Genomic DNA, 24,049 nt, shown 5'->3' with positions numbered 1-24,049 from the left:
CCCGTGGGACGACTTTGGGAGGGTAGGAGCGGGCAGGTGGGCCGCCCTGCCTGGGCCCCCAGCAAAGTGGTTGCGGCTCGATGTCCCTCCTGAGCAGACCGGGGACCTGGACCCCTCCGGGCGCCCTGCTCCCCGAGGACCCGTCGGCGCGCCCATCCCTCCGCGCCCGTGGCTACAGCGCCCCGCGTCCCCCTCTGCCCTTTCCCACTGGGCGTGGAGGGCTGGCTCTGGCCTTGTCCCTACCATCCCCTGCCCTCCGCCTCGGGGTGCCCTCGGGCCCTCTGATTTCCCCTTGGCTCTCACAGATTCTGCCCGTGTCTGCTCCCTCATTAATCAATGTCAAGCACGGCATCGGCAACAAGGGCCGCATTCTTCCGCGGCCCCTCAGCCTCATACATCCCATTGTTCCGGGCCGATTCAGATGGCAAGAAAACAGCCCATGCAGCACATAAAAGAGATGAGACAAAAATGAAAAGAATCGAGGAGAAAAAAGAGGAGGCATTTTTCCCCCTGAAACACTCGAATAAATACTCGGCAATGATAATTTAAATTATTCATACATTTATGAAAACAGCCATTGAAAAGTGAAGTGTATGATGCTCTTTGTCTATTTTTCTTGTCTGTTGTTTGGGATTAATCTTTACTGTAATCCGGGCTGGCCGTGCCCCCCTCACAAAGGCCACACTCTCTTTCCATGGGAAAAATGTTTCCGCATATCCCAGTGAAAAGTTGGGGGGGTGGGGATTTGCGCTGATGAGGCAGTGTGGGCCCTCAAGACGCTGGACGGGCTGTGTCCAAATAGTGTCCGGTGAACAAAAAGCACACAGTGGTTCTCACGTCTGTGTCAGTGGCGACACGTCAGTGCCAGGGGGCCGGGGCGCCCGAGGGCCGCAAGGAGCATGCGTGCGGCCCGTGCGGCCCCGGCCCCCTCCGCCAGCCACGTGACAGCCCGCCAGGGAGGGCCACGCATGGGCGTGCTCTGTGCCCCCCCCCAGCCCCGCCCTGCCCTGCCCTGACCGGACCCTGGTGGGATGGGCAGACCTCCAGATCCGGAGGAGGAGCCTCGAGCCACCCTGTCCTTGGGACACGTCTGGCCCCATGAAGTGAAGGCCCGGGCCCAGACCTGAGGTCAGAGACCTTTAAATCATTCTGGATATCGCCGAGGGCGGGACTGTGGCCAGCCTCGGGGCGCGTGCCCTCCCACTCCAGGCCCCACCACCGCCCCCCCAGCTCCAAGCCAGGCTGGGATCGTGCCGCGCGCCTCCTGGTGACCCACTCGGTGTCCAGCTCTGTTCCAGGCTGCAATGTTGCCTGAACAGAGGGAGAGGGAATGCCCAGACCCGAGCCAGAGACCCGAGCGCGGCTACGTAACACCCTCCCTCCCGTGCTTCCTGATGCAAGTTTTGGTGTTTTCAAAGCTCATTCCAAAACCGGGTAAAGAGGCCCAAAGAGGAATTCACCTCCACGCGGGATTTCACTAGGAAGCTGTGGTTTTCGGTGTGAGTGAGTTGTCCGGCTGTGATTTCTTTTCCCTGGAAGGGACCTAGCATCACCTTGGTGTGGTGGCTGGCGTGCCACATTGCCGGCACGGGCCCTTGAGTTGGCGATTTGGTGCGTGTCGCAGTGGCAAGGCATCCATGGCTCAGGGATCCTCTTAGGTCCAACAGCTGGGCCGAGGCGTCCAGCTGCCCACACCCGCACGCGGCTCCTGCAGACATTCACAGGTCCAGAGTGGGGGCCGGGCTGCCTGGGAACAGCCCCTCTGCTTGGGTTTATGGCCTTTCTGGTCTGGGCCAGGTCAGGGACCCGGAGGAACACTGCTCCTTTCTGCGCCTGACTCGGGAAGAAAATGAACCCCCGGACAGGCCAGGAGCAGAAACGAGCCCCTGGGGAGCTTGGCAAGGACGCAGATGGCTAGTACCGGCTGGGGGTGGGGGGGACTCAGGGCCTCCTGGCGCTGCGGCCGGGCCACAACTTCTGAGAGCAAACAGTTGTTACCTGGTCCCCCGTGCAGCCCATCCTGGTTCTTCCTTTGTTGTTGGTTTTCAGACCTGGGGGATGCTGTCCAGGGGCTCAGCCCGGTTCCTCAAGTTCCCCACAAGTCCCAGCTCGGACTGCCTGCCATGCCCCGTCTTCTGCCCAAGCCCGTCGGGGGCGCTGCCTGCACGCTGCCCTGCCCCCACCGCCATACCCCCAAACAAGGTGTCAGGGCCCCTCGGTGATGCAACCCTGCCCCCCCGCCCCCCGCACCGCTTCCCTCCCTCCTCTGCCACCAATGTTAGGGTCTGGGAAGGTGGCCAAATGCCACCGAGGACACTGGAGCAATAAATCATCCCTGGTCCAACATCTGCAGGGCCCGGGGGCTAGCCCCTTGCTGCTGCTGATCCCCCCCACCCCGGCCCCCTCTGACAAAACACCTATTGTCGTGGGGAGTGAAGAAGACTCGTTTCCACTTACAAAGGGCCTCTGAAGCCAAGTCGTGGACGCCAAAGGAGATGCCTGGATCTCGGCGGGGAGCCTACAGCACACTCTTTCTTCCTCCCTGGTTCATACTTTTCCTCTCTCGTGGGGGTCCCCCAAAGCCTTTCATTCCGGCTTCATATTCACATAAAGACATCAAGAAAAAAACCCAGCAGAAAGAATTATTAGGCAGGGCTGTCAAATGCTTTATCAGAAAACAGGGAGGGGGGCAGGCTAACCCTTTCCGTGCTGGCCCGACGGGCCTGGTTCCTGAGAGACCCCCAGCGTCCCCGGGGGAACCGAGGCCACCGAGGAGCCAGGGGTCAACAGCACACACTAGTGCACACACCCGCCCAGACGCTTGCACGCACACACGCGGGCACAGGCAGGCGCGTGCATGTGCGTGCACATGTGGGTGTGCGCGGGTCTATTTCTAAGCAGATTCCAAATCACTGCGCTCCATCTAAAGGTCCCAGCCCACTGTCCTCGGGGAGGGACGCTCTGGGCTCTCCACGTGGTTCTTTCTTTGTTCCAATGGCAGAAGAAGCCTCATTCTGTTCCCCGCCCCGGCAGGGGCCTCTACCCCCTGCTATCCAGGCACCCGGGTCTCCCCCACCCTCGGAACTGAGGGTTGGCTGAGACCAGAGGCCGCCTCGAGCCGAGGATGTCCCTCCCAGGGTGCGTGTCCGGACGAGGGTGGGCGAGCCTCACACGCACATTCAGAAAGCACATAACCCAGCTGTTTTTTTCCGAGAGTGTTCTGTGCTTAGGAGAGGTGTGGGCTGCCCCCGGCCATTAACCCCTGATTTTCTGCTTCCCTCCTCCTGGCAAAGGGCCCTCTCACCGGCTCACCCCAGACAGCTTTGCCACCTCCCCCTCCTCACGGATTTCTGACAGTGCGCGGTGGCTCTGGGGTCCTGGGACTCAAGGGCGGCCCAGGTCCCAGGTGAGCTGCAGGGGAAGGGGCGGGCCGGCACACCGCCACCAGGAAGCCCCTTCACATTTGTGGCAAGGGGCACCCCAGGGTGGGCAGGGCCTCCGGACGCATTTTCAACGCAGCCTCCCGGTGCACAGAAACCGAAAACCGCATGCCGACAAACGGCTCCCTCGGCAAACATTTTTATTTCCAATTAGCAAAAGAAAAATTGCTAATTTGCTGCAGTTGGGCCAGGCTGATGTCTCAATCTGTGGAGTGTCAGTGCAGTGAAAGAGAATGTTTCACACTGTGCCGGCGAGAGCCAGCCTCTCTAAAGAGGGTCAGGGCAGCGGGCCCAGAAACCAGATTGACCGGCCACAGCGCTAAATTACTCACACAAGACACACATTGTCTGCCGTGCCAGCTCCCGGAGGACCTGCTTTCTCTTTCTTTCCCCTCGGAGCTGGGGCGGGGGAAGGGGTCCGAGCGTGGGAGGAGAAGGCAGGGGCCGGCCTGCCTTTGGAAGGGGCAGGATCATCTTCAGGAACCCAGAGAGGCAGGAGCCGGGTTAATTATTACCCAGGGCTGTCTGCGGTGTTCGGGAACAGGACGATAAAATTCTCCCAGAGCCCAGCCGCGGCTTTGCACAGGGCTGATTTGGTGCGAGATAATGTCCTCTGGGAGTTAATCACTGAACAGGCCCAGGAGAGGGGCCGGCTCCCACATGGCTTTTCAAGGCGACCATCACCAACTGCTGTCGCCCATTACGGGACCGCACCCCCCGGGCAGCTGATGTGTGTGTGTGTGCATGTCTGTGTGCCTATGTGTGTGCATGCATGTGTGTGCGCACGTACATGTGTGTGCACGTGTGTGCGCGTGCGTGTCTGTGTGTGTGTGTGCGTGTGTGCACGTGTGTGTATGGGTGCACGTGCATGTGTGTGTGTGTGTGCGTGGGTGCGCATGCGTGTGTGCACGTGTGTGCATGCATGTGTGTGCACATGTGTGCATGTGTGCGTGTGCGTGCGTGCGTGTGTGCTGGGGGGCATTATCTCCCTGCCATGCGCGAGCCTTCGGTGGGTCTCCCAGCAAAGCCGGATCTCCTCTGGGCTTGAGGACCTCGGGATGCACAGGGCCAGGGTAGAGTAAGGATCCAGCTGATGGAGGCTCCTTGGGGGAATACGGAGGCGGTCATGCTGGCCACAGATGTTTGGCGCTGAGGTAATAATGAACCTCTCCTGAAAACCATTGACCACGTAACCTCAGACGATAAAAGCCTCCGGGTGGGTAGCTCTTGGAGGACAGGTTTGCCTACATCTCCAGACATGAGCCTCATTTGAACAGACATTCATTACGTGCCCACAGGAACTAGGGGTGCGAGCACACTGTTCCCTGAGCTCGGCCCACGCCGGCCTTCCATCTGCAGGGCTTTTCTGCACGTGTGTCTGAGGTTCTAGGTCCTGCCCCTCCTCCCAGCCTGGTCAGATGGGACATCTCCCGAGAAGTGTCCCCTGTGCTGTGGAGCCACAGTGCCGGCACCATAGCAATCGTCCGGCTCTAACCTAGCTCAGATGCATCCTCAGGCTGGTCCGGAAGGTACCTGCACGCGTCCTCTGTGTCCTCTGGTCAGCTCAGTGTGCATTAGACCAGCTCGTGCACGGCCTGGAACAGCTCAGGGAGCGGCACTGGGGCTGAGCGACCTGGGACCAGCTGCAGGTGCCGGGGCCTGGGCCTCAGGAGCACCTGGCCCCGCCGCACTCGGGTCCTGTTGCCCACCTGGGCTGTTCTCTGCCACCTGAGAGGCAAGGGTGGCCTCTGGAATGGTCCGGAAGGCCCAGCCTCGGAAGCAGTTCCTGTCGGTGCCAGGCAAGGAGGCTTCTCCGTCCCCTGGCGGCCCCTGGGGTGTCTGGGACCGGAGGAGCTCTGCGATGCTGGCAATGGATAGAGCTCCACAGAGGCCAGGCAGACAGCAATGCCGGGGCACAGAGGCCAACACTTCACCTGCGTGCGGAGGGGGCTTGCTGTCATCTCCGAGAGACAGGCTGCCTGGGCAGGAGAGGGCGGCCAGCTTGGGGTGACCACCAGCACCGAGCAAAGCCAGCAGCGGTCAGTGCTCAGTGCCAGGATGCTCGACGGGCATAGTCAAGTCAGACAGACCCCATCTAGGGAGCAGGCCACATGTCCCACCCCAACGGGGCCAGAGAGGTGAAGGACTGCTGTCATCGGGCCGGGCCCAGCCCTGGAATCCCAGCTGATCGCTGCTGACGTCTGCGTTAGACCCTCCGTGTGCAAGTCTGGAGTGGAAGGAGACATTGGAGAAAGCTCCGGCCCGCTGCCTCTCTCACACTCAGCTGCAAGCAAGCAGCCTCGAGACTCAGGAAACAGAGGCCTGGACTTGGATCCTCCAGGCACTGGTGCACCGTGGCCTCGGACAAGCCACTTAACCTCTCTGAGCATCTGCCTCCAAGCGTAAGGGAGATGACCAACCTGGATAATGTATGTGGGACTTTTTGTGCAAGATGTAAGTGCTGCCTGGATGCGTTGTCTTTGTGCAAATAAGGGAAGAATGCTGAGCCTGCGTCATGGGGAACCCTTTGTCCTGAGTGGACCCAGTCTAGGAACACTGTATTTTCTAAAGTAAAAATAAAGAGTTACTGCCAGGCCATCAATCACGGAAAAGTCTGGCCTCGGATGTACAATGCTCACAGCGCTGTTCCCAAGGCACGGAGGCAGGACAGGTGCTTGGCATTGGTCCCCTTCCCGCTCAGCCCTGAGTTGTGCAGAGCCCAAGCACCGTGGGACCCTCGCACACGCACACATATGCATGCACACACGCACACAGCCCAGCACGGACGTAGACGTGTGGGCACACAGGATGCATTTGCTCACGCGCACACACGCATATAAGTTCACTCTCCTCTCATTCTGAGTCCCAGGACCTGGGAGCCCCTCTCTGAGTCAGCCTGGTATGGAGAAGCACGGGCAGGACATGCCTGACAGGACAGAATGTGGCACAGGAAATTTCCGGAAGGTGGCTTGCCACACTTGTGTTCCTGGGACCTCAGGACACCTGCTGCTCCCCGACAGAGGTCTGCAGACATGGTCCTGGCACCGAAGAAGGGGAAAGAAGGGTTGTCGCAGGTGCACCCCCAGAGCTGGGCATCCGTGGCAGGTGCCCTGACCTTGAGCTCAGGTCCCATTGGGCCAACCCCCCACAGAGAAACCAGCCCAGAGGAAGAGACCTGCCTGTCTGCAGGAGGCGAGCTCCCTGTCCCCCCGGGGCCTGCTGACCACTGCTTGGGAGACCAGGCCCTGAGGTGTGTTCCCCTAGGCTCCATGTCTGGGGTCCCTCTTTCCCTGCAGAAAGCATCTCCCCACCCCCCATGAGGGTTGAGGTTCTCAGCCCTGTGTCAGCAGTCCCTCCGTCCTTGGGGGGCTTCAGGGGGTGGGAGCTGCCAGGTCCTGCCTGCATAGAGATAGTGTTGGGACCTCCTGGTCTCCCGACAAGTAGGCCATGCTCCCCAGCAACCACGCAGGGCAGGGTCTGCTCTCTGCCCTGGCTGACCCCCAGGGTCACTGGGAGATTTCACCAATATTGAAGCTGGGGCTCTGGCCCAAATCCACGATAGGTGGTGAGCCTGAACACTGACGGTGTTCCCCGTGTGCAGCCAGAGCAGGGGCAGGACCCAGGATTCCCACCCCAGCACTGTGGCCACACTCTGTCCTCTGCCCATTCTGCACCTGCCTGCATGGTTTGCACACCTGGGATTTGGGGCATTTTGTCTCCAAAGGGGCCTGGAGAAAGTGTGTGGCCTGCTTGCCCCGCCATGGCAGCCCAGGGACGGCCGCTCTCAGTGTGGGGGGCATTGGGACGGGTCATCGAAGCCGCAGCCCCAGGGGCTCCCAGGAGCTGGTGTGTACTGGGCGGCTGCCTCGAACCCCAGCCCGGGACTACACTGTGTCTCCGGAGTGACCGGATGAAGCCGGAATGACCCTTCCTGCCTCTGCAGCGGCCAAACTAAAGGCCTCTTCCTACAGTTAGGGAGTTCCCACCTGGCCGCCGGTAGGGTACGGCTAATCAGAGCGCGGATTACGGGGCTCCATCGATCCTTGCCATGAGCAAACACCTGCCGAGCGGGAGCTCCTGTTATCTCCTCACTGATACAAGAGGCACTGATGAGCCCGAGTTCACCCTTTGTCCCCGCTCCGTCCCCGGCCCCGTGGGGTGGCACTTCCCCCACAGCCGTGCCCACACCTCTCCCCTCCTGCACACCTTCTGTTTGAATGGTGACCAAGGGGAAAGGACTTTCTGGCCATCAGAGTTTGCGGTATTAAACCTAGGGCAAAATTGCTTGGGTTTTTTCTTTTCTTTAGATCAAATTAAACTCATTCAAATCCTGCTTTTCATCTCATGGGTTGCAGGGAAATACCCATCCATTTGACTATCTGGACCACATACTAATAATGCCAGCCTCAGGAACAAATTCCTCAGCCCATCACAGACACGGTGCCGAGCGTCAGGCTGGCCCCGGCGCCCAGGGCGCTCAGCCGCGGCAGTGGGCTCAGACATGCGGCCAGAAGGAGGAGCCTCCCGAGCTCTCGGCTCTGGGCTTTCCATCTCCTGGCTTTTCTCAACGTGCGAACGGATGAAAGAGAATGCTGGATTTCCAACTCCATCCCCCTTCTCAAATATTAAGATAAACGGGTATCACTTTCGAAAATTTAAAATATAATAGAAAATCCATTTCACCAATTCACCAATCAAGGGACTTGTCTTTCGGGGAAGCGCTCGTGTCAGGGAGAGAGGCAACAATACATCACCCTGCTCTGCCCCTCAAATAGATAATCAATTTCCCTGAAAGCATCAATAATCAGAGTGGACATTTATTGCCCCTCGGATGGTTTATCTTTGGGGCTGGGGACAGCAGGGCCATGATGAATACCAAATCTGCCAGGGAACACAATTAAATGCTGGAAGGATAGAGGATTTTATATTGTGCACAAAAAAGCAATCAAATTCATAATTGAACTCCATTGCATGAAATCGGCCAGAAATAAATATAACACCCCAAAGCGTATCACTTGAGTCCCCGTGTTAGAGGTCAGGCAGTGGTGTTGCCAGGGCTCCATTTCCTTATCCCTCGGCCTTCGCCTGCCCCTTTCCCGAGCGCCCCAGCCTGCACGTGGCCTGCGCCCCTCCCAACCTGCACACGCTCAGGCTGCTGATGCCGCTTTCCTTCTCTTGCTGGAGAGAATACGCTTTCCCCGTCTGAGTCGGCTGGCGTTGTCATCAGCTCTTGTGTGCTCACCCGGCACCTGCTTGAGGCAGTCTTCGGGGGACCGGGAGGCAGAGGAGTTCAGCCGTGGGCTCTGCGTGCCCCTCCTGGGGAGAGAGCCCCTCACCGCCGGGGCAATCGGGGGGGCCCTGCCCCCCGGGTGACCCTGACCCGGTCCAGCAAGAGCGCTGGGAGAGACTAAAATCACATCTGGGGACTCTTGTCCCTGGAAAATTTGCTCCTTCCCATCGGACACAGCATCTCAGGGGCTCCGGCCGCGGGGTTGGGTGGGCGGACACCCTGCTTGGGTCCGGTAGGGCCAAGGGGCATCGCCTCTGCTGCCGGTCACTGGGCTTCCCCGGTGGTGGTGGGGGGGCATCATTAGTTCCGGTGAAGGTCTGCGTGGGCTTTGGGAACCTGATTTTCCAAAGAGCCTTGAAAATGTTAACGTTTAAGGTCACATACACTTGGCAAAATGTGGCTTTTAGTTTGGAAGGGAAAAAGGCATAAAGGGCATTTTGGACACAAAATAGCTCTTTAAAACAGCATTTTGATGAGTTAAGTATAAATAAATCAGAAACACACGGATTTCATTTCCTTTAAAATACCCGCGGGCTCAAACACTAGCGGGAAAAGTGCCTGGCAAACGCGGTTTGGGATCCTGACAAACCCAAATATTTTGAAGAGGTTTCTGAAATGTTTGCAGCCAGGTCTCCTCGTCCATCCCGCCTTCTGTGAGCACCGGGTGGGCTCCTCCCCGTCTGCCCCCGGCGGCCAGGCCGTCGCGTACGGGTACATCGCATGTGCACGCACAGGGAGACGGACGCAAGGGAGATGGGGAAAGAGGCCACGCTTTCGGGCTTACAGATTTTAACTTCATTTTGACATGGAATGGGAAAAAAAAAAAAACACCCAATGAGAATCCTACTTGAAGGAGACGAGAAAAGACTGCGTCTAAGATGGGCGCTGGAATGAAGTCAGCAGCGTCTGCTCGCTGCCCAAACCTCTGGACTGACGGTGGGAGATTCTGCTCCGCCCCCAGCGTGTCTGATCAGAAGGACACGCTCCCGGAGGACAGACGAGCCTCGGGACAGCCAGACGTGTGGGCGCGGCGCAGTCGCAGACATCTGGCCCCAGCGCTCACGGTGATGCTCTTTCCCTCCGTAGGCACAGAGCGGATTTGGTGGGGGTGTTTTCCTGTGTCTGCGCCGCGGGGGGCGGATAGTGATAGCCAGCCTGGACCGTTGCGGAGGCCACTGGCAGGACGGGGCTTGGCCTGCAGAGAGTGGGTAGGTTCAAGGACACGTGGCGAAACTCAGGTGCCGAAGTAAGGCAGGACCACCCTCCTTCCTGTCCAGAACAAGGGGCTGGCTGGCCGGCGAGGGGTCCTCCGGGGAACCCCTGGGCACGGGTTTGCCAAGCCTCCTAATAAATGAAATAAATACAAATAAAGCAAGAGCTACTCAGCTTTGCTGACCCAGGTAGGGCCCGGGAGGTCACTCAGAGTCACAGAGCCTGCTCAGCAGCTTTATAAGCTGGTGAGACTGGGGGCGTCTGTGGGAAACGCAGGAGGGCCCCAGGCACGTCGGCCTGCGGTCACTCCCAACACGGGGCTCTCTTGCTGAGCCTCCCGCAACCTGGTCCCTCACGTGGGACCGCAGCCCGGCTCTTGGGCTGAGCGCTCTGTGCACACAGGCGGCCTGCAGCCTGAAGCTCTTATCTGGAACATCTGGCCCCGGGAAGGCCGTCTTCGTGTCTCCGAAACCTAACTGCTCACTCAGAGACATAAACAGAAACGCTGCCTGGTGAAGGGCTGCCCTGAGCCATCTTTCCCCACAATGTTCCTTTTGGCATCCGATTAGAAAAAAAAACTTGCAATCCATACTCAAAGTTGGATTTTTTGATTTTCTGCAGAATTGGGCTCCGAGCATTTAATAACAAGGCTCCTTACTGCTCGGCCTCTAAATTTATAATAAAAATAAATATTTCCCCTTCCTGATGCAGAAGGCCATGCCAACCGCAGAGAGGAGCTTGGATGCACGGAAGCGCCCGTGCCGTGAACCCCAGCGCGCCCTCGCACGGCCGGGTCCCTGCGCGGGACCCCGCGATCGAGAACGTCCCCTGCTGATAGGCAAGCACTTCACCTAATTGTAGGGCACCGTGCCGATCAAAGGCCAATGCCTTTCTCTTTAAGACCAAGACGGGACAAAGCCTCAAATTACTAATTACACAAATACAGTGTCTTTTGCTAATTGGATTGGTTAATGTTATTTACTAAGGCACTTTAAGGATAGGGACGTGGTATGAAAGAGGCAATTCATACTATCATAATAGGCTAATAACCGTCAGCGACGAATAATCAGCCGTGGCCGCTTGTACCGACCGGCCGGCCGGTGGACTCTCTCCAGGTCCTCGGCCGACTGTTAAAATCCCTTCTTGGGAGCTGACGGAGCCGCGAGGCCCCGCAGCCTGCAAGGGCTCGGTGGTGCCCGCGAAACGTAGCCCGGGCAGCGGCGGCCTCGGGAGTCTGCCCTGGAAAGAGAAAGTGAAGCCCTGTTATTTCCATTATTTATGAAGGAGCCTCTGGTTAGGCGGTCAGGAACAGGAACCAGAGTCCCGCGTCCTTGTCCTGAGGCCAGAGGCTTGGCTGTTTTACTCAGTGACCCCGGGCAAGCTCCTTGACCTTCACAGGCCCCAGTCAACTCAGCTGGAAAATTGGGTAAAAAGATTGTGGTGTCTTTCGGGCGCGCGCTGCTGAGCAGAGGTCCTCGGAGCGGCAGAACCGTGACAGCCCAGAGCTCAGGGACGGAGTGTGACCGGCGTCCGCCGCTCGCTCTAACCGCCAGCCCTGCAAGGGAAGCAGGACCCGGGCGCCCGAAATCGGACCCTAGAAGCTGGACTCGGGGCCCGACTCTGGGAGCGGCTCTGTGAAGGGCAAAGGCCAAATGCCCTCGCTGACCATGGACAGAGTCGTGCAGACATGCTCGCGGGCAGGGCTCCATGCGGGCAGGGCTCCGTGCGGGCAGGTGCTGTCTGCGGTGTTTCGAGACGAGGCCTCTTTGCTACATCCGAGTTTAACAATTTTATTCAAATAAACCTTTTTCCTTTCGGGAAAATGAGACAAAAAAGAGTCACTGGCCAGGAGGCTGTCCCCATCCTGGCCAGGTTGGCTTGATCTGCGGGGACGTCCGTGCTCTAAGGGGAGCCTGAGGGAGGCTCTGTCGCCGTCCACACGTGCCCTCCCAGGGGACAGGAGCAGGGGTTTCCCGGGAAGGGAAGTAACTGGATGAAGGCCAACGAAGAGGTTTGCTTTCAGAAAGGAAATGTCTCCGGTGTGGAGTGGGAGAGGACAAAGGACCCCGGGGTTTCCTGTTTAATTGCAGCCCTCGCCCACAGGGCTCCACGCTGACCCTGGAGCCACGGGGGCTTGAGCTGCGCGGGTCCTCGCAGATGCGGCTTTTTTCTCAATAAATACGGTGCCATACGGCAAACCTATTTTCTCTTCCTTCTGATTTCCCCTCGCAGAATTTATTGTGAATTTACACGGTATAAAGCACACAGCACACAGAATCCGTGTTAACCGACGGCTCGCGCTACCGGTGAGGCTTCCCGTCAACACCGCGCTGCTAAGTCACGTGCTGGGGGAGTTGAAAGATATACTCAGCGCTTCAGGGGGTCGGCACTCCCAGCCCCCGTGTTTTTCAAGGCTCCACGGTGTTAGGTGCGCGAATGTGCCTCAAGTAAGACCATTAGGCCAAACAGAACAACCCAACCTGGAGGACACAAGGAGGAAGAACGTTTCGCATCTCCCTGGACGGCTGTCCATTTCTGTGGCCAGAAGGGAACCTGCGGCAGCCCCTGAGAAGAGAGGTCGTGGCCCAGCCCAGGATGGACAAAAGACCAACCGAACGGGGCTTTCCTCTTGCTCCCCATTCTAGAGGCTTAGAAGCAGAAGCCGGCCTGGGGCGGGAAGGGCAGGCCAAGTAGAGGCTGACCAGGTGTCCAAGGGTGAGCAGTGTCCGTGACTAGGAGCCCAGCCACCCACCCAGGACACAGTCCTGCAATGTCTACCCATTAGACCCTCATCTGTTTACCCCAGCCATCCAGGGTCCTTGCTGGGCAGGGGACTCAGGCACACACCTGTTCTCCCTCTCCCCCTCCCCGTTCTCTCTCTCACGGGAAAGGGAACACGCTGGCCCCCACACCCACCTGGCAAACCTCAGCTCTCTTTTCAATCTTTGGAAAGAACCAATAAATTATGCAACCAACCCCAATCCCCCAGCTCCAAGAATAGAGTTTGTTTGTTTTTAAAGATTTTATTAATTTATTTGACAGAGGGAGAGAGCACAAGCAGGGGGAGCAGCAGAGGGAGAGGGAGAAGCAGGCTCCCTGCTGAGCCTGATGCGGGGCTCCATCCCAGGACCCCAGGATCATGACCTGAGTGGAAGGCAGACGCTTCACAGACTGAGCCACCCAGGCGCCCCAAGAATAAAGTTTTAAAGACCCAACTGTGTCCAAGAAAATTCTGAAAACATGGTCTATGTTTTCCCGAGCCTCTTTTTACCCATGCTTGGGGCTGAAAGCCCATGTGTGGACAAGCTCAGAAGATCCTCGAAGAGACATGGGTGACCCGCAGATGCCCGGCAGTCTTCCTGTGCCCCCAACAGCTCAGGGAAGCCCGTCCTGTCTGTACTCCACTGTCCTTCTGAGGCTAATGGGGGTCACCTTCCTGGGCGCACCTGCAGACAGACGGTGACCTTGTCACATGAGACCAACAGACACGGCCAATGAGCGTCGGGGCCCCCCACCCCGCAAGGCTCCCACCCCCAGGAATCGCATCCAAGCCGCAGGCCGCTCTTGCTGGGGTCTCGAGGCTCATCCGAGCGCTTCCCCGTCCAGACGCCTCCAGGGTCTGTGAGTTTGGAGGCTCTTTCCAGTTGCAGGAAAAGCAGGGCTTTTCCTAAGGCTTTTGACTGCAGCTGGACGCGGGCCCCAGGTCAGCAGTGGGGTTCAGACCCCGTTCTCAGAACTCGGGGTGGAGGAGGAGGCCGTTCTCTTCCTTAGAGCAGCGACATGACCCCAGCACCCGTGCGTGCACTGGCCACCTCTGCAGGGTGGGGGAGGCGACGTGGGAAAGGGGCACACACAGGTGCCTGTTGGCACACTGTGTGTACTTCTGGGGTGTCCCTGGGGCCGCGGCGGGACATGCGGCTGTCTGGGTCCCTACCCCACGTCACTAAGTGAAATCGCTGGAGGATAGTGTGGGGCACTGAGTGCTGTAGCAGGGGGTCTGCCATGCCACTCCTGACGTGCCAGGCAGCTCTCCAGACGGCGGTTGTGGGGGCGCCGACGAGAATGGCATTCCAGATCCCCAAGCGTCACAAGCGCCCCTTGCAGGCATCTGTGGGTGAGGGTGTGCTGCACCCCAACGTCCAGGCCATCAGCCCTGACCCAGGAAGGGGCCCCACCCCGTCACAGGGAAGTCGGGTGGCTGGAGGCAGAAATTCCCGGTGGAGGGTTGCGACCTTGTCCGTGCCCATCCCGAGCACTGTCCTTGTTGGAAAGCAGACAGGGACAAAACGAAAGAAAGAGCACGCACAGCATGGTTTCCAACTGCGTCCGATTTCACACCGTCCTTCCCTGGCAGGGGCTGCAGCTGAGAATGTGCTCTCCGCGGGCCCCCGGGCCGGGCGCAGCTGCAGCTGTCGGCGGGATCAGGTGATCTTGGGAACTCTGCCCTCCCGGCTCGCCGGCCACTGCTCTCCCACCTGCCTGACGGTCACCCCACGGACCTGGAGGATCCGTAGTGACAAACCGCCAGCATTTCTTCTGGGCGGGGTTCTGCCCTAGCGGCTGGGCTCTGGCGGAGAGAGAACGGGCAAAGCTGCCCGGGGACAGTAGAGCCGCTGTGTCCATCCAAGCCTCCTGTTTCCAAAGAACGCTCAGGAAGCCTCGTGCCTGCGTCCCCGGCTTGCAGCTGGATGGGCGGCTGGAGGAGACGGAGCCCTCCTACCTCCGTCCTCTGGGCAGCTGTGTCTGCCGTGGGCCGGGGGTCGACACGCTTCTTCTCCGAAGGGCCAGATAGTAAACCCTCCAGGCTGTTGGTGCCACAGGTGGTCTCTGTCCTAGATTCTTCTTTGTTTATTTTTACAACCCTCTCAAAATGCAACTTAGCTGGCAGGCCCTCCCGGAACAGGCCAGGGCCTCCCGGGAAGGTTCCGCGTCTGGTGCTGCTGCTGGAGCCCCCGTGGCAGGTTACCGCGGGGACCTGAGCCATTAGGTCTTCAGCAGAACCTTCACCTGTGTTCTTGGCTGGGCTCTGTCACCGTGTGTGTCATGCTCACCACTGGGGTTGCCACGGACAGCATGGCTGCTACTGTCTGGGGTGTTTGTACCCATTTTACAGATGGGGGAGTTGGAGCTGTTTTGTTAGCAAGGGCTCCCGGGTCCTGAGATGGGCTGCGGGGCTCAGAGTGGAAAGGCTGGCGTTGAGCCCGGGTTCTTTGCACGCTCCCGCGGCCCCTCTGCGCTGGGTGTAGGCACCTGAGGGGCGACGGTGAGGCTCACGCTCCCTGTGAGCCAGGAAGCCCCTGAAGGCTTCCAGGAGGGCAGGCATCCTGAGCCCTGGGCTGCCCCAGTCTGGGAAGCCCTCCAGAAGTCCCCATGCGCACCTTTGATGCACCAACCCCCCGATCTGGAAACGCAGGAGCCGTGGCGAGGGTGGGGGCTGGCCAGACCTGGCTGATGTGGCCTGCCCCCAGGAGCGGACCTGGCCTCGGGGTTCCTGGCTTTGGCTGCAGTGGGGTGGTGCTGCGGGATTCCGAGGGCTGCCCATTTTTCACAGTGGATCAGCACGGAATTCCCGCCACAGCTGCTGCTGTAATTGGGTCCCCTTAGGAAAGTGTGGGGTCGTGTTTGGCGGCTCTCTGCCTCCCCTGCCCCCACGCATGGTGGTCTCAAGTTAGCGCGGCAGCCGTGACCGAAACCAGGGCCCTGGGGGCTCTGCCGCACTGTCTCCTCCCCACAGATCGGAAACATTCTCTGTGGGCGAGGAAGCCCAGCTCCTTCTCCTCACGCCGCCTCCCTCCGCCGCCGTCCCCCACGGTGTCTCCAAATGGAACCAGATCCGTGAGGCCGCGAGCTGGTGGCTCGGCGCCTGTAGGCTCGGGACGCTGTGGGACGCCGCACAGGTGACTCGGGCTCTCTGAGCTCGGCCTTCCCAGGACACAGGGGGATTCCTAGAGGAGTCTCGTGAGTGTGAAATACGGCCACACGATGCCGCCTGCCACGGAGCTGGCGGTTAGTGTCGCCACGAGGGTGGAAACAACTGTCTTTCTGGTCTCGCTGACTTATGCGTGTGCAGAACCCCGAAGTGAGAGTCCACAAATGTTTGCTGAATGAATAAATGGGATCATTAAAGACCAAGTTGATAAGGCCAGAATTTGACAGGGGAAGGCCTTCCGTCCCCCAGGTCATTGGCCACAATTTCACGTTCCATCCCTCCTCAATCCCCGGAAAGTGCTGCCGGCCATTTTTTAGGGAGCCGAAAGTCCGGTCTGCTCTGAAATGCAGAGTGCTGGTCCTGACTTTCCCAATGATTAAAGGTTACCCCAGACTCCAACAAGAGGATGGGAACTCACAGCCCAAGAGGAACCCAAATCCTGGGGGACACGTGGGGGGAGGGGTGATTTTGTCATCGGCTCCCCCTCCCCAGACCTCGGGTCTTGGGGTTTCCAACTTGTGTGTCAGGGCAGCCATGGCCTGGAGATCTATGACCCCTTCTTATTCACTTATGATTATTAAGGATTATCTTAACAAACATGTTATCAATAGGCAGGGTCAAGTTGAAGGGCGTTAAAATGATTCTGTCGATATCCGGGTTATTTCTATAACTAAAAAGCGTCGAGCATAAAAGACAAATGTGCACATAGAACCAATAACTGACCCTGTGATTTATGTCCCTCCTTGGGAGACGGCAAGGTGCAAAGCCCACCGGGGGCTGCCCTGGGGTCTCCCAGGCGGCTTCTCTGGATGTGCGGTCCAGAGCCGGCCCTGCAGCAGCCGTGCCCGTTCCCCGGGCTGGACACAGGTGCTGGACAGTGCCTGGTGCCCTCACACTCTGCCAGACGTGCTTTCAGGAGCAAAGCAAGGGACGGCCAGCCTGCGGGGGTGCTGGGGGGACACGTTTTTCAGACGCGTGTCAGGAGAGCCTCCTCAGGTTTGCCATTGGCAGAGCTGTGTTGATTCGGGAAATGGGGAAATGAGCGCCAAAGCCAAGGTGTACCTTGTGTGTGGCTGACACTCATGGGGGCAAGCAATGTCCCGGGGACACCGGGCTCCCAGAACATGGAAGAACATTCTCGATTATCTGGCAAGGCTATGTGAAGACCGTCCTCTCTCCAGTCTCTGAGTGGCTGCCAAGGAATGGAGACAGGTACCTGTCAGGCCCCCCCTTTATTTGTCTTGGCAGAGCCCCGAGCCCTCAGCTCTTTGAAGCTCTTGCAAATGCTCCCATTAGGCTGCTGGACTGCTGGTGTTTGCGTTAATCTGTCTCGGTGTCCCAGAGGCGTATCGGACTTTAGGAGCGACCCGGGCACTTGGAACCTAGGCCTGGGTGTGACTGTTGCGTCGTGTTCGCTTCGGGGGTCTTCTCCCAAACACGTAGCCGCGTCCTGGGATGGAGGCCTCCTCTGGGTCCAGCCATGATGCCTTTCCTCCTGCAGAGTGACCAAACTTGAGGGGCTCCCGGGACGACGGGCTGTGGGCACTCCACCCCCAACAGCCCCAGGCGAGGGGATGCCCGTGCCCCTGTGTCCTGGGCTGACATACCCAGAGAGCCTGGCCTCCTGGCATCGGGGCCCCAGAGTGGTGCAGATCCACCCAGGGCTCCCCAGTCTGTCCTCCACCAGGCCACAAGACAGCAAAGGCACTGGACTCAGAGCCCTCCAGACCTTGGTGTCTGATCCCACGCGCCTGCCCAGGTGCCCAGCCAAGCAAGGTGAGATGCCTGTTCCCACACAGCCCAGGTAGAGGCCCCGAGCACCCTACCACAGGGTAGATGGACGCCGTCCGCTCCCCACCGTGGGGCTGGCCCAGGACAGCATCTCCGTGAGCCATCCAAGGAGGGGTCCCGTACCCACTCACTCACTCACCCTTGTTATTCGGTCTTGGCTGTCTGTGGTATACAGCTGTTTCTCTCCCGGACAACCACAGTGGGGCCTCACCCCCTGCTCTTGCCTTAGGAGGCATCTGATCCAGTGGGAGCAGGCCAACTGGCCAGCAAGTTTAGGGGAGCTTTGAGACACGCACGTTCCCTTCCAGGCGTGCACGGGGGGGCTGGGAAACATTCAGACCAATACAGGGCGGAAGCTAGAGGATGGTGGGTGAGGTCCCAGGGGTCTCACTAGAACCACCCACTTTCCACACCAGGTCTCCCCCATCAGGCCCACCCCCCCTCCAGACCCCTTCTGCAGGGCCTGGGACCCTCCAAATCCACACAGCTCCCTCCAGCTCCTGGCTTTTCTCCTCTTGAACCCAGGCCATCAGAAGGAAGCCCTGGCCACAGCTCCAGGAGGCAACAGCTCTGCAGAACTTCCTCCCCATTTCCGGGGCGTGTGTGTCCCGTTCCTGGAGCTGGCTACTGCAAGGCTCCTGGACGCACCCGAGCTTCCCTTTCTAGCGCTGAAAGTTATGGCTTGTCATGAGTCATTGATTGGAAGTGCCGCATATCACCCAGCTCTCATGATTTACACGCTCTTCCTCTGGGGACATCAATCTTCCGGAAGCAGGGGTAGGAACCTATCCACCAAGGGCCAGGTGCAGCACCAGGCAGACCTCTCCTCAGGACCAGAGCCTGTGGAGGCCGTCCTGGGCACCGCCCTCAGCTCACGGCCTGGCAGAGAAGGGGCTCAGAACCTGGGCCTTGGCTGCTGATGTCCACATGGAACCGGTGGCCACTCGGTTGGCACCCCTGCCTGGGCTCCCTCGCTGGCCTGGACCACTAGCATGTCCTCTCTGTGCCCAGAGCTCAGCCCTGCACAGAGCCACAGCCAGGAAAGAAGGGCAAGTCTCCCTGTGGTTTAGGACCCCAGAGACCTGTCTTACTCCAGGCTGAGCAGCGTCTGTGGGGTGGGGCCCCGAGATTGGGAACTGCCCAGCCTTCTCCTGGGAGGAACCCCATCTCTGGCCTGGTGGGGAATTCAGAGCCTCAGTCGGAATGGTCCAAGCCCTCCAGAGGTTGGCATGTGCTAAGCTGGGGGTAACCTTCACTCTCTACTCTCTGGAAAGGGAGCTTTGGGGGGGCGGTCTAGAGAAAGAGGGAACCTTGCAAACAGAGCCTCCAGGGAAGGTGGTTGGCCAAGGCCTGTCCCCATGTCCCCATGTTCCTGCCCATGTTCCCATGGTGTTAGATGCAAGGGGCAAAGCCAAGTCATGGCTGGGGCAGGGGGAGCGGGCCACTGCTGTGCGTGCTTGTCTCCTACGATACAGCCCTAGAGAGGAGGCCCTGGAGAGGACCGGGCAGGCCACTGCCCAGACCAGAGGCCAGCGGGATTGAGAGGCGGGACCTGTCACCCAGGGGCCTCCCAGCAGCTACCGCCTCCGAGTGGCCTTTGTGATTCTGGGTCACGGACCCGCTGCCTGCTCAGCTGTCAGCTAAAGAGCTGAGCTGTTAACAGGGTGGCTTTGGGGTTGGGAGGGAGTGGGGAGCCCCTGGGTGGGCGGCATTACCTTTCTCTCCGGGTCCTTTATCAGGAAGCACACGGTTGTGGTAGGAACCCCGCGCTGTCTATGCCCGGGTGACCTGGGATCAGAGGCCAGGCCGGTCCACCCTGTGGAGCCTCTGTCTTTCCCTGCCCAGCCTTGCCCACCCTCCCGCTGTGCCCCTGTCCCACGGGCCCCAGTCACCCCCGTCCTTGCAGGGCCCGCGGCCTGGGCTCAGATCCCGCTGTGCGCTTGCGGGAGGACCACTCTGCCTCTCTGAGCTTCTCCTCACTCCTGCAGACAGCTGGCAGCCCTTCCTAAGAGGCTTGTTCTAAGTTTTAATGTGCTTGTGGGGGCCCACTACCCAGCAGGCCCCGGGCAGCACCTTCAGAACCAAATCAAAATGCCCCCGCCTGCCCTCAAGGACACCCACTGTAGAGCCCCCGGGGCCTTTCCAAGCCTGGTCTCCCCTTCCCGTCTTCTGGGTGCGTTCCTCTGCCCTCCCCCCACCCCTACCGGCTTCAGGACTCCCCACTCCCGGAAGGGCCTCCGTGACCCTCACCCAGGGTTCTCAGCAGGAGGCTGGGGGCCTTCTGTTTTCCTAACACCTGGGCTCTTGTTGAGGGCTGGGGTCGGTTTTGTCCATTGCCCCAAAGTAGCTAATTCTGGACTCAGTGCCTTTTGAGATTTTGTTTTCACATCTCCAAGGCACCTTTTGTGCTGCGATGTAGACAAAAGATGCTCATCGTGAAATGAGGCTGGGACGTCCTGCCCTCAGGGGACCCGGGAAGCACCGGACCAGGACCCAGAACCTGGCGAGGAGGAGCTCAGGGGCGGGGATCCATTCATCCTGCAGGAAGGAAGGTGCGGGCAGGCGGCAGGCGGCCCACGGGCAGGCGGGGGGTCCAGGCAGAGGGCACGTGCCCACGACGGGCAGCCGCCAGCGAACAGAGTGTTCTCGGCACGTCTGACAGCATGCAAGCCGTGCCCAGAGATTCTGGGTCTGCGTGAGGCCGCGCTGGCCAGGAACAGTGGTCCGCCCACCGTTCGCTCCTGGGGCCAGAGCTAAGCTGCAGGCCCAGCCACGCTCCAGAGGGGTCAGAAGAGATCGCCCCACACCCCGAGCCGAGCTTTGGGTGGGGGCCCCTGGGAAAAGCAGGCCGGGGGTGAGTCCAGATAAGTGCTCCTCGCCTGGGGCTCTGGAGGCAAAGTAGCCAGGTTTCCTTGGCCAACAAAAGGGCTTGGAAGGTAGGACTCTGCCGTCGTCCACACGGCTGCTTCCTCTTGCTGGACATCGAGGTGGGTCTCAGGGCATCGAGAGCAAGCCCTTGGCTGCAGGGTCCCCGGCGGAGGCCGGGGAGAAGCCCCCCGGGAGGAGATGTGGGCTGGCCGTGTAAACAGCGGTGTGGGACCTGTGTGCCTTCGGGGACGGGCCCTCTGAAGGAGCCTGCATCCTTTCTCGTGCCGTACTTGACTGTGTAAATATTTTTCTTACGAGTAAAGAGAGAGCCTGCATTCACGGGCTAGATCTCACTTGAAAGAACTGAGAAGTATCTGTTTAGGCATAAAAGCTGAAAACAGTGTCCAAGGCGCCTTTCAAAAAAAATCATTTTTGTAGTTCAATCACAGCCAAGCTGATTTTTTTAATGCCAAAAATAAATAAATATTCCCCCGCTCCCAGTTGAGAGCTCAAGAGTCTGTGTCAACACCACCGGAGCCTTTGCACTGGGAGCCAGGGCAGCCGCCGGTGACGACCCGCCCTTGCCGGTCCCCGCCCGAGCGGCCCGCAGGCCACCCCCGGGGTTCCGCTCAAGTCCACCGGGCCGCGGGCCTGCCTGTGGGGGGCGCCCTCTCCCGGGAGGGTCCTGGCCAGGGGTCGGGTGCGGGTGCTGGTTGGAAGGGACGCCATGTGGCTGCTTCCCGCAGACGCTGTCCCTCCAGAGCGGAGGCTGGAGTCAGAGACAGGGATTGGGACTCAGCCCCCCAGCTTAGCAGCTCCGTGACCTTAGCGGGCGGTTCCGACTCCAGAGCCTCCGCTTCCCTTCCGTAAAGCCGGGTGCCCGTGGTTTTTGCCAGATGGTGTTGTAGAGAGAGGTACCGGACAGGCCACCATGCTGTGGGCTCCTTGAGGAGCGCCCGCTGGTCCCGTCACTGTGTCCCCTCTCCGGCGGCCTCTGAGACCACAACCTCAAAGCAGCGCATACATGGGGGGAGTGGTGCTCGTGGTAGGACTTTGATATGAACAGAAAACTAAGGATGAAAATTGTCCTTTAAAAATCCTGACTTCCCAGAAAGGGAGGCCGCAAAGGTGAGGCTGAGGACATCCCTGGCTGAGAACGGAATAAGCGTGAAACGCGGCCGTCCCATGAGTCCTGATTGTCGGTTTATCAGGCCCAAAGGGCTCTGTCCAGTTGGGCAGAAACCCTCCCAAGGGGGCAGACGGCACAGAGTCCACGCAGCTGACACGAAGGGGCCACCAGCGTCCACCTTGACCTGTCTGCCCAGTCTGTCTCCAGCAGGAGCCTGAGCCCCTGGTCCCCTAGAGGTCACCAGATGGAGGACAGCGTGGAGAGGGGCCTCCACCAACCACCTGGGTCCCGGCCTGCCCTCTCGGGATAATCCTGCACATGCCCCCCACCCAGGGCAGCTCCTTCCAGGGGAGGGGCCTGGGAATCAGCTTCAAGCCACTTCTAGACCCAGCCCCACACTCGGGTGAACACCAACACCAACAAGGGAGAAGCAGGTTGGAGGGCATCTGGCTCGAAGGCCAGGAGTGGGAGGCCAGTAAATGAGGGTGTTGGGGGTCTTCTCGGGCCCCTGGCCAGGCGGGGGGCTTCACCCGGGCTCCCTCCTGTGGGCATGGTTTCAGATGCTTTAATAACGGAGTATTTTGAAAGGAAAGAAGCCTTCTGGGATCCATTTGTGACACCCACCAGAAAGCCCAGCCCCCCTCAGGGGACACACCAGAACTCCAGAGCTGTGAGCGTATGAGATGTCTGTGTGTGTGTGTCTACTCCGGGCTGACTTTCTGGAGAACAGAGGGTATTTATTTTAAGAGTCAAAAAAGATGTTTTGACCAACCCCACTTAGCTCAATCCTGGCACTGAGACCCGGGAGAGAAGAGAAATGCCGGAGGTCAAACCTCCCTTTTTTGGCTAAAATGCTTAATCAAAACACACCTAATACTTCTGCCGGGGCGTGGAGGTGGGGTTGGAGCAGCCCCTGCCAAGAGCCGACCGGCCAGCAACGCGCGTGCTGGGGCTCAGCTAGCAAAATAAAGAGGTTTTTCAGCAAAGCGGCAGCCTTGGCGGGAAGGCCAGGGCTGAGAGGCTCCGGGAGGGGTGCGTCCGGTGGGTTCTCACCCGAGGTCAGCAGTGGGTGAATAGCCGATGATGATGGGCGTGGCTGCCAAGGCGGGCCGTTAAACAGGGCAGGCAGAGAGAAGCCGGGCAAAGGGGCTTCCCGAACCAGACTCAGACCCCCGCTCGGACAGGGGCAGTCCTGTCTTCAAAGTCCTGGCCTCTCCCCTCTCTGTATCATGTGATTGGGGTGGGGGGCTCCTCCGGGTCACCTGTGGTCCCACAGCTGGGCTTCCAGGCAGCCACACTGCAGCCAGAAGGGGGCCGAGGGCCTGGCTCAGGGAGCAGTGTACAGACCCTGGTCACGCCCAGCCCTGCTCCGCACGGATGCGCTCCAGTCCGTCTGGGCTCTCGCTCCATGTGTCGTGCATAGCAACCTGACCTGTTAGGGACAGTGTGGTTTGAACGCCCGTCTCCACGTCCCCATCTGACCACGGACTCCGGGATGGGTGGCCACCATCTCTGAGCTGGTGCACAGACCTCGAGGGACTCTTCCCAGCATGCAGAGAAGAGCCGAGGGGCCACGTGACAGGTGACTTCCTGGGATGCTCCATCCCGTTTGGCCACTCTTAGCCTCAGACAAAAGGCAGGGACCCTGGCCGCCCTCCACGCAAGGCTTATGGGACCCGGGTGGGTCTGGACAGAGGCCGTGTAAGGGATGGCAGAGCTCTGGGGAACGAGGCCGCACTCATGCTGGGCCCTGTCTGCTAGGCGTGCTGGACAGTGGCCGGGCCAGTCTCTCCTGCTGGTGTTTGACCAAGCACTTCTGGTTGAATCAGGCCTCCATGGCCTCCGTGGCGCTCACCTTCTCCGTCTCATTCTCTTTGCATTTATAACCACCTTCCAAACCACAATTTCAGGATCTATTAAAAGAAACATAAAATCCCCAACTGCTTAGAATTCTCAACATTTAAAAATATGACTTATTGTTATTACAGCTGAGCGGGGCAGACGCGAACCCTGGCCCCTCACCCGGCCTGCGTGGGCACGGGCGGCCACTCCGCGCCCCCGGCTTGTAATTTGGAAGAGCGGTAGTGTAATTTTAAGGGGAGGGTAAATAAAACCCCTGGATTTGACACTATTTCTCGTGTCGTTTTTCAAATATTAGTTTCAATCTCGGTTTCTATTCTTATGGAAATGACGTTACAATATATATGTGTGTCTATGCCCAGCGTTTGTGATCCAGAAGGGAAAATCCCATTTATACAGCTAATTTGTCAGTTTGCTTAGCTTAGAAAGCACTCTGGGACCCGTCCCTGAAATGCCGTCCCTCCGGAGTGGAGCTCCGTGGTTTTTAAGAGGAGACGCCAGGCCGGCAAAACGCTACAGCTCTCCACAGC

The 24,049-nt window shown here is 59.3% G+C and overlaps 1 protein-coding gene across 8 annotated transcripts in view; it reads left to right on the top strand.

Annotated features, from left to right (window-relative positions):
• The window catches only part of PRDM16 (PR/SET domain 16), a 317,415-nt gene that overhangs the window by 125,314 nt on the left and 168,052 nt on the right, over positions 1 to 24,049 (top strand). The window lies entirely within an intron of this gene.

This window comes from Ursus americanus, chromosome 33 (genome assembly GCF_024610735.1).
Source record: "Ursus americanus isolate L20-20 chromosome 33, mUrsAme1.1.p, whole genome shotgun sequence".
In the NCBI taxonomy this organism is placed as follows: domain Eukaryota; kingdom Metazoa; phylum Chordata; class Mammalia; order Carnivora; family Ursidae; genus Ursus; species Ursus americanus.
Note: the sequence above shows the minus strand (reverse complement) of the source record. Positions and strands in the feature narration are given on the sequence as shown.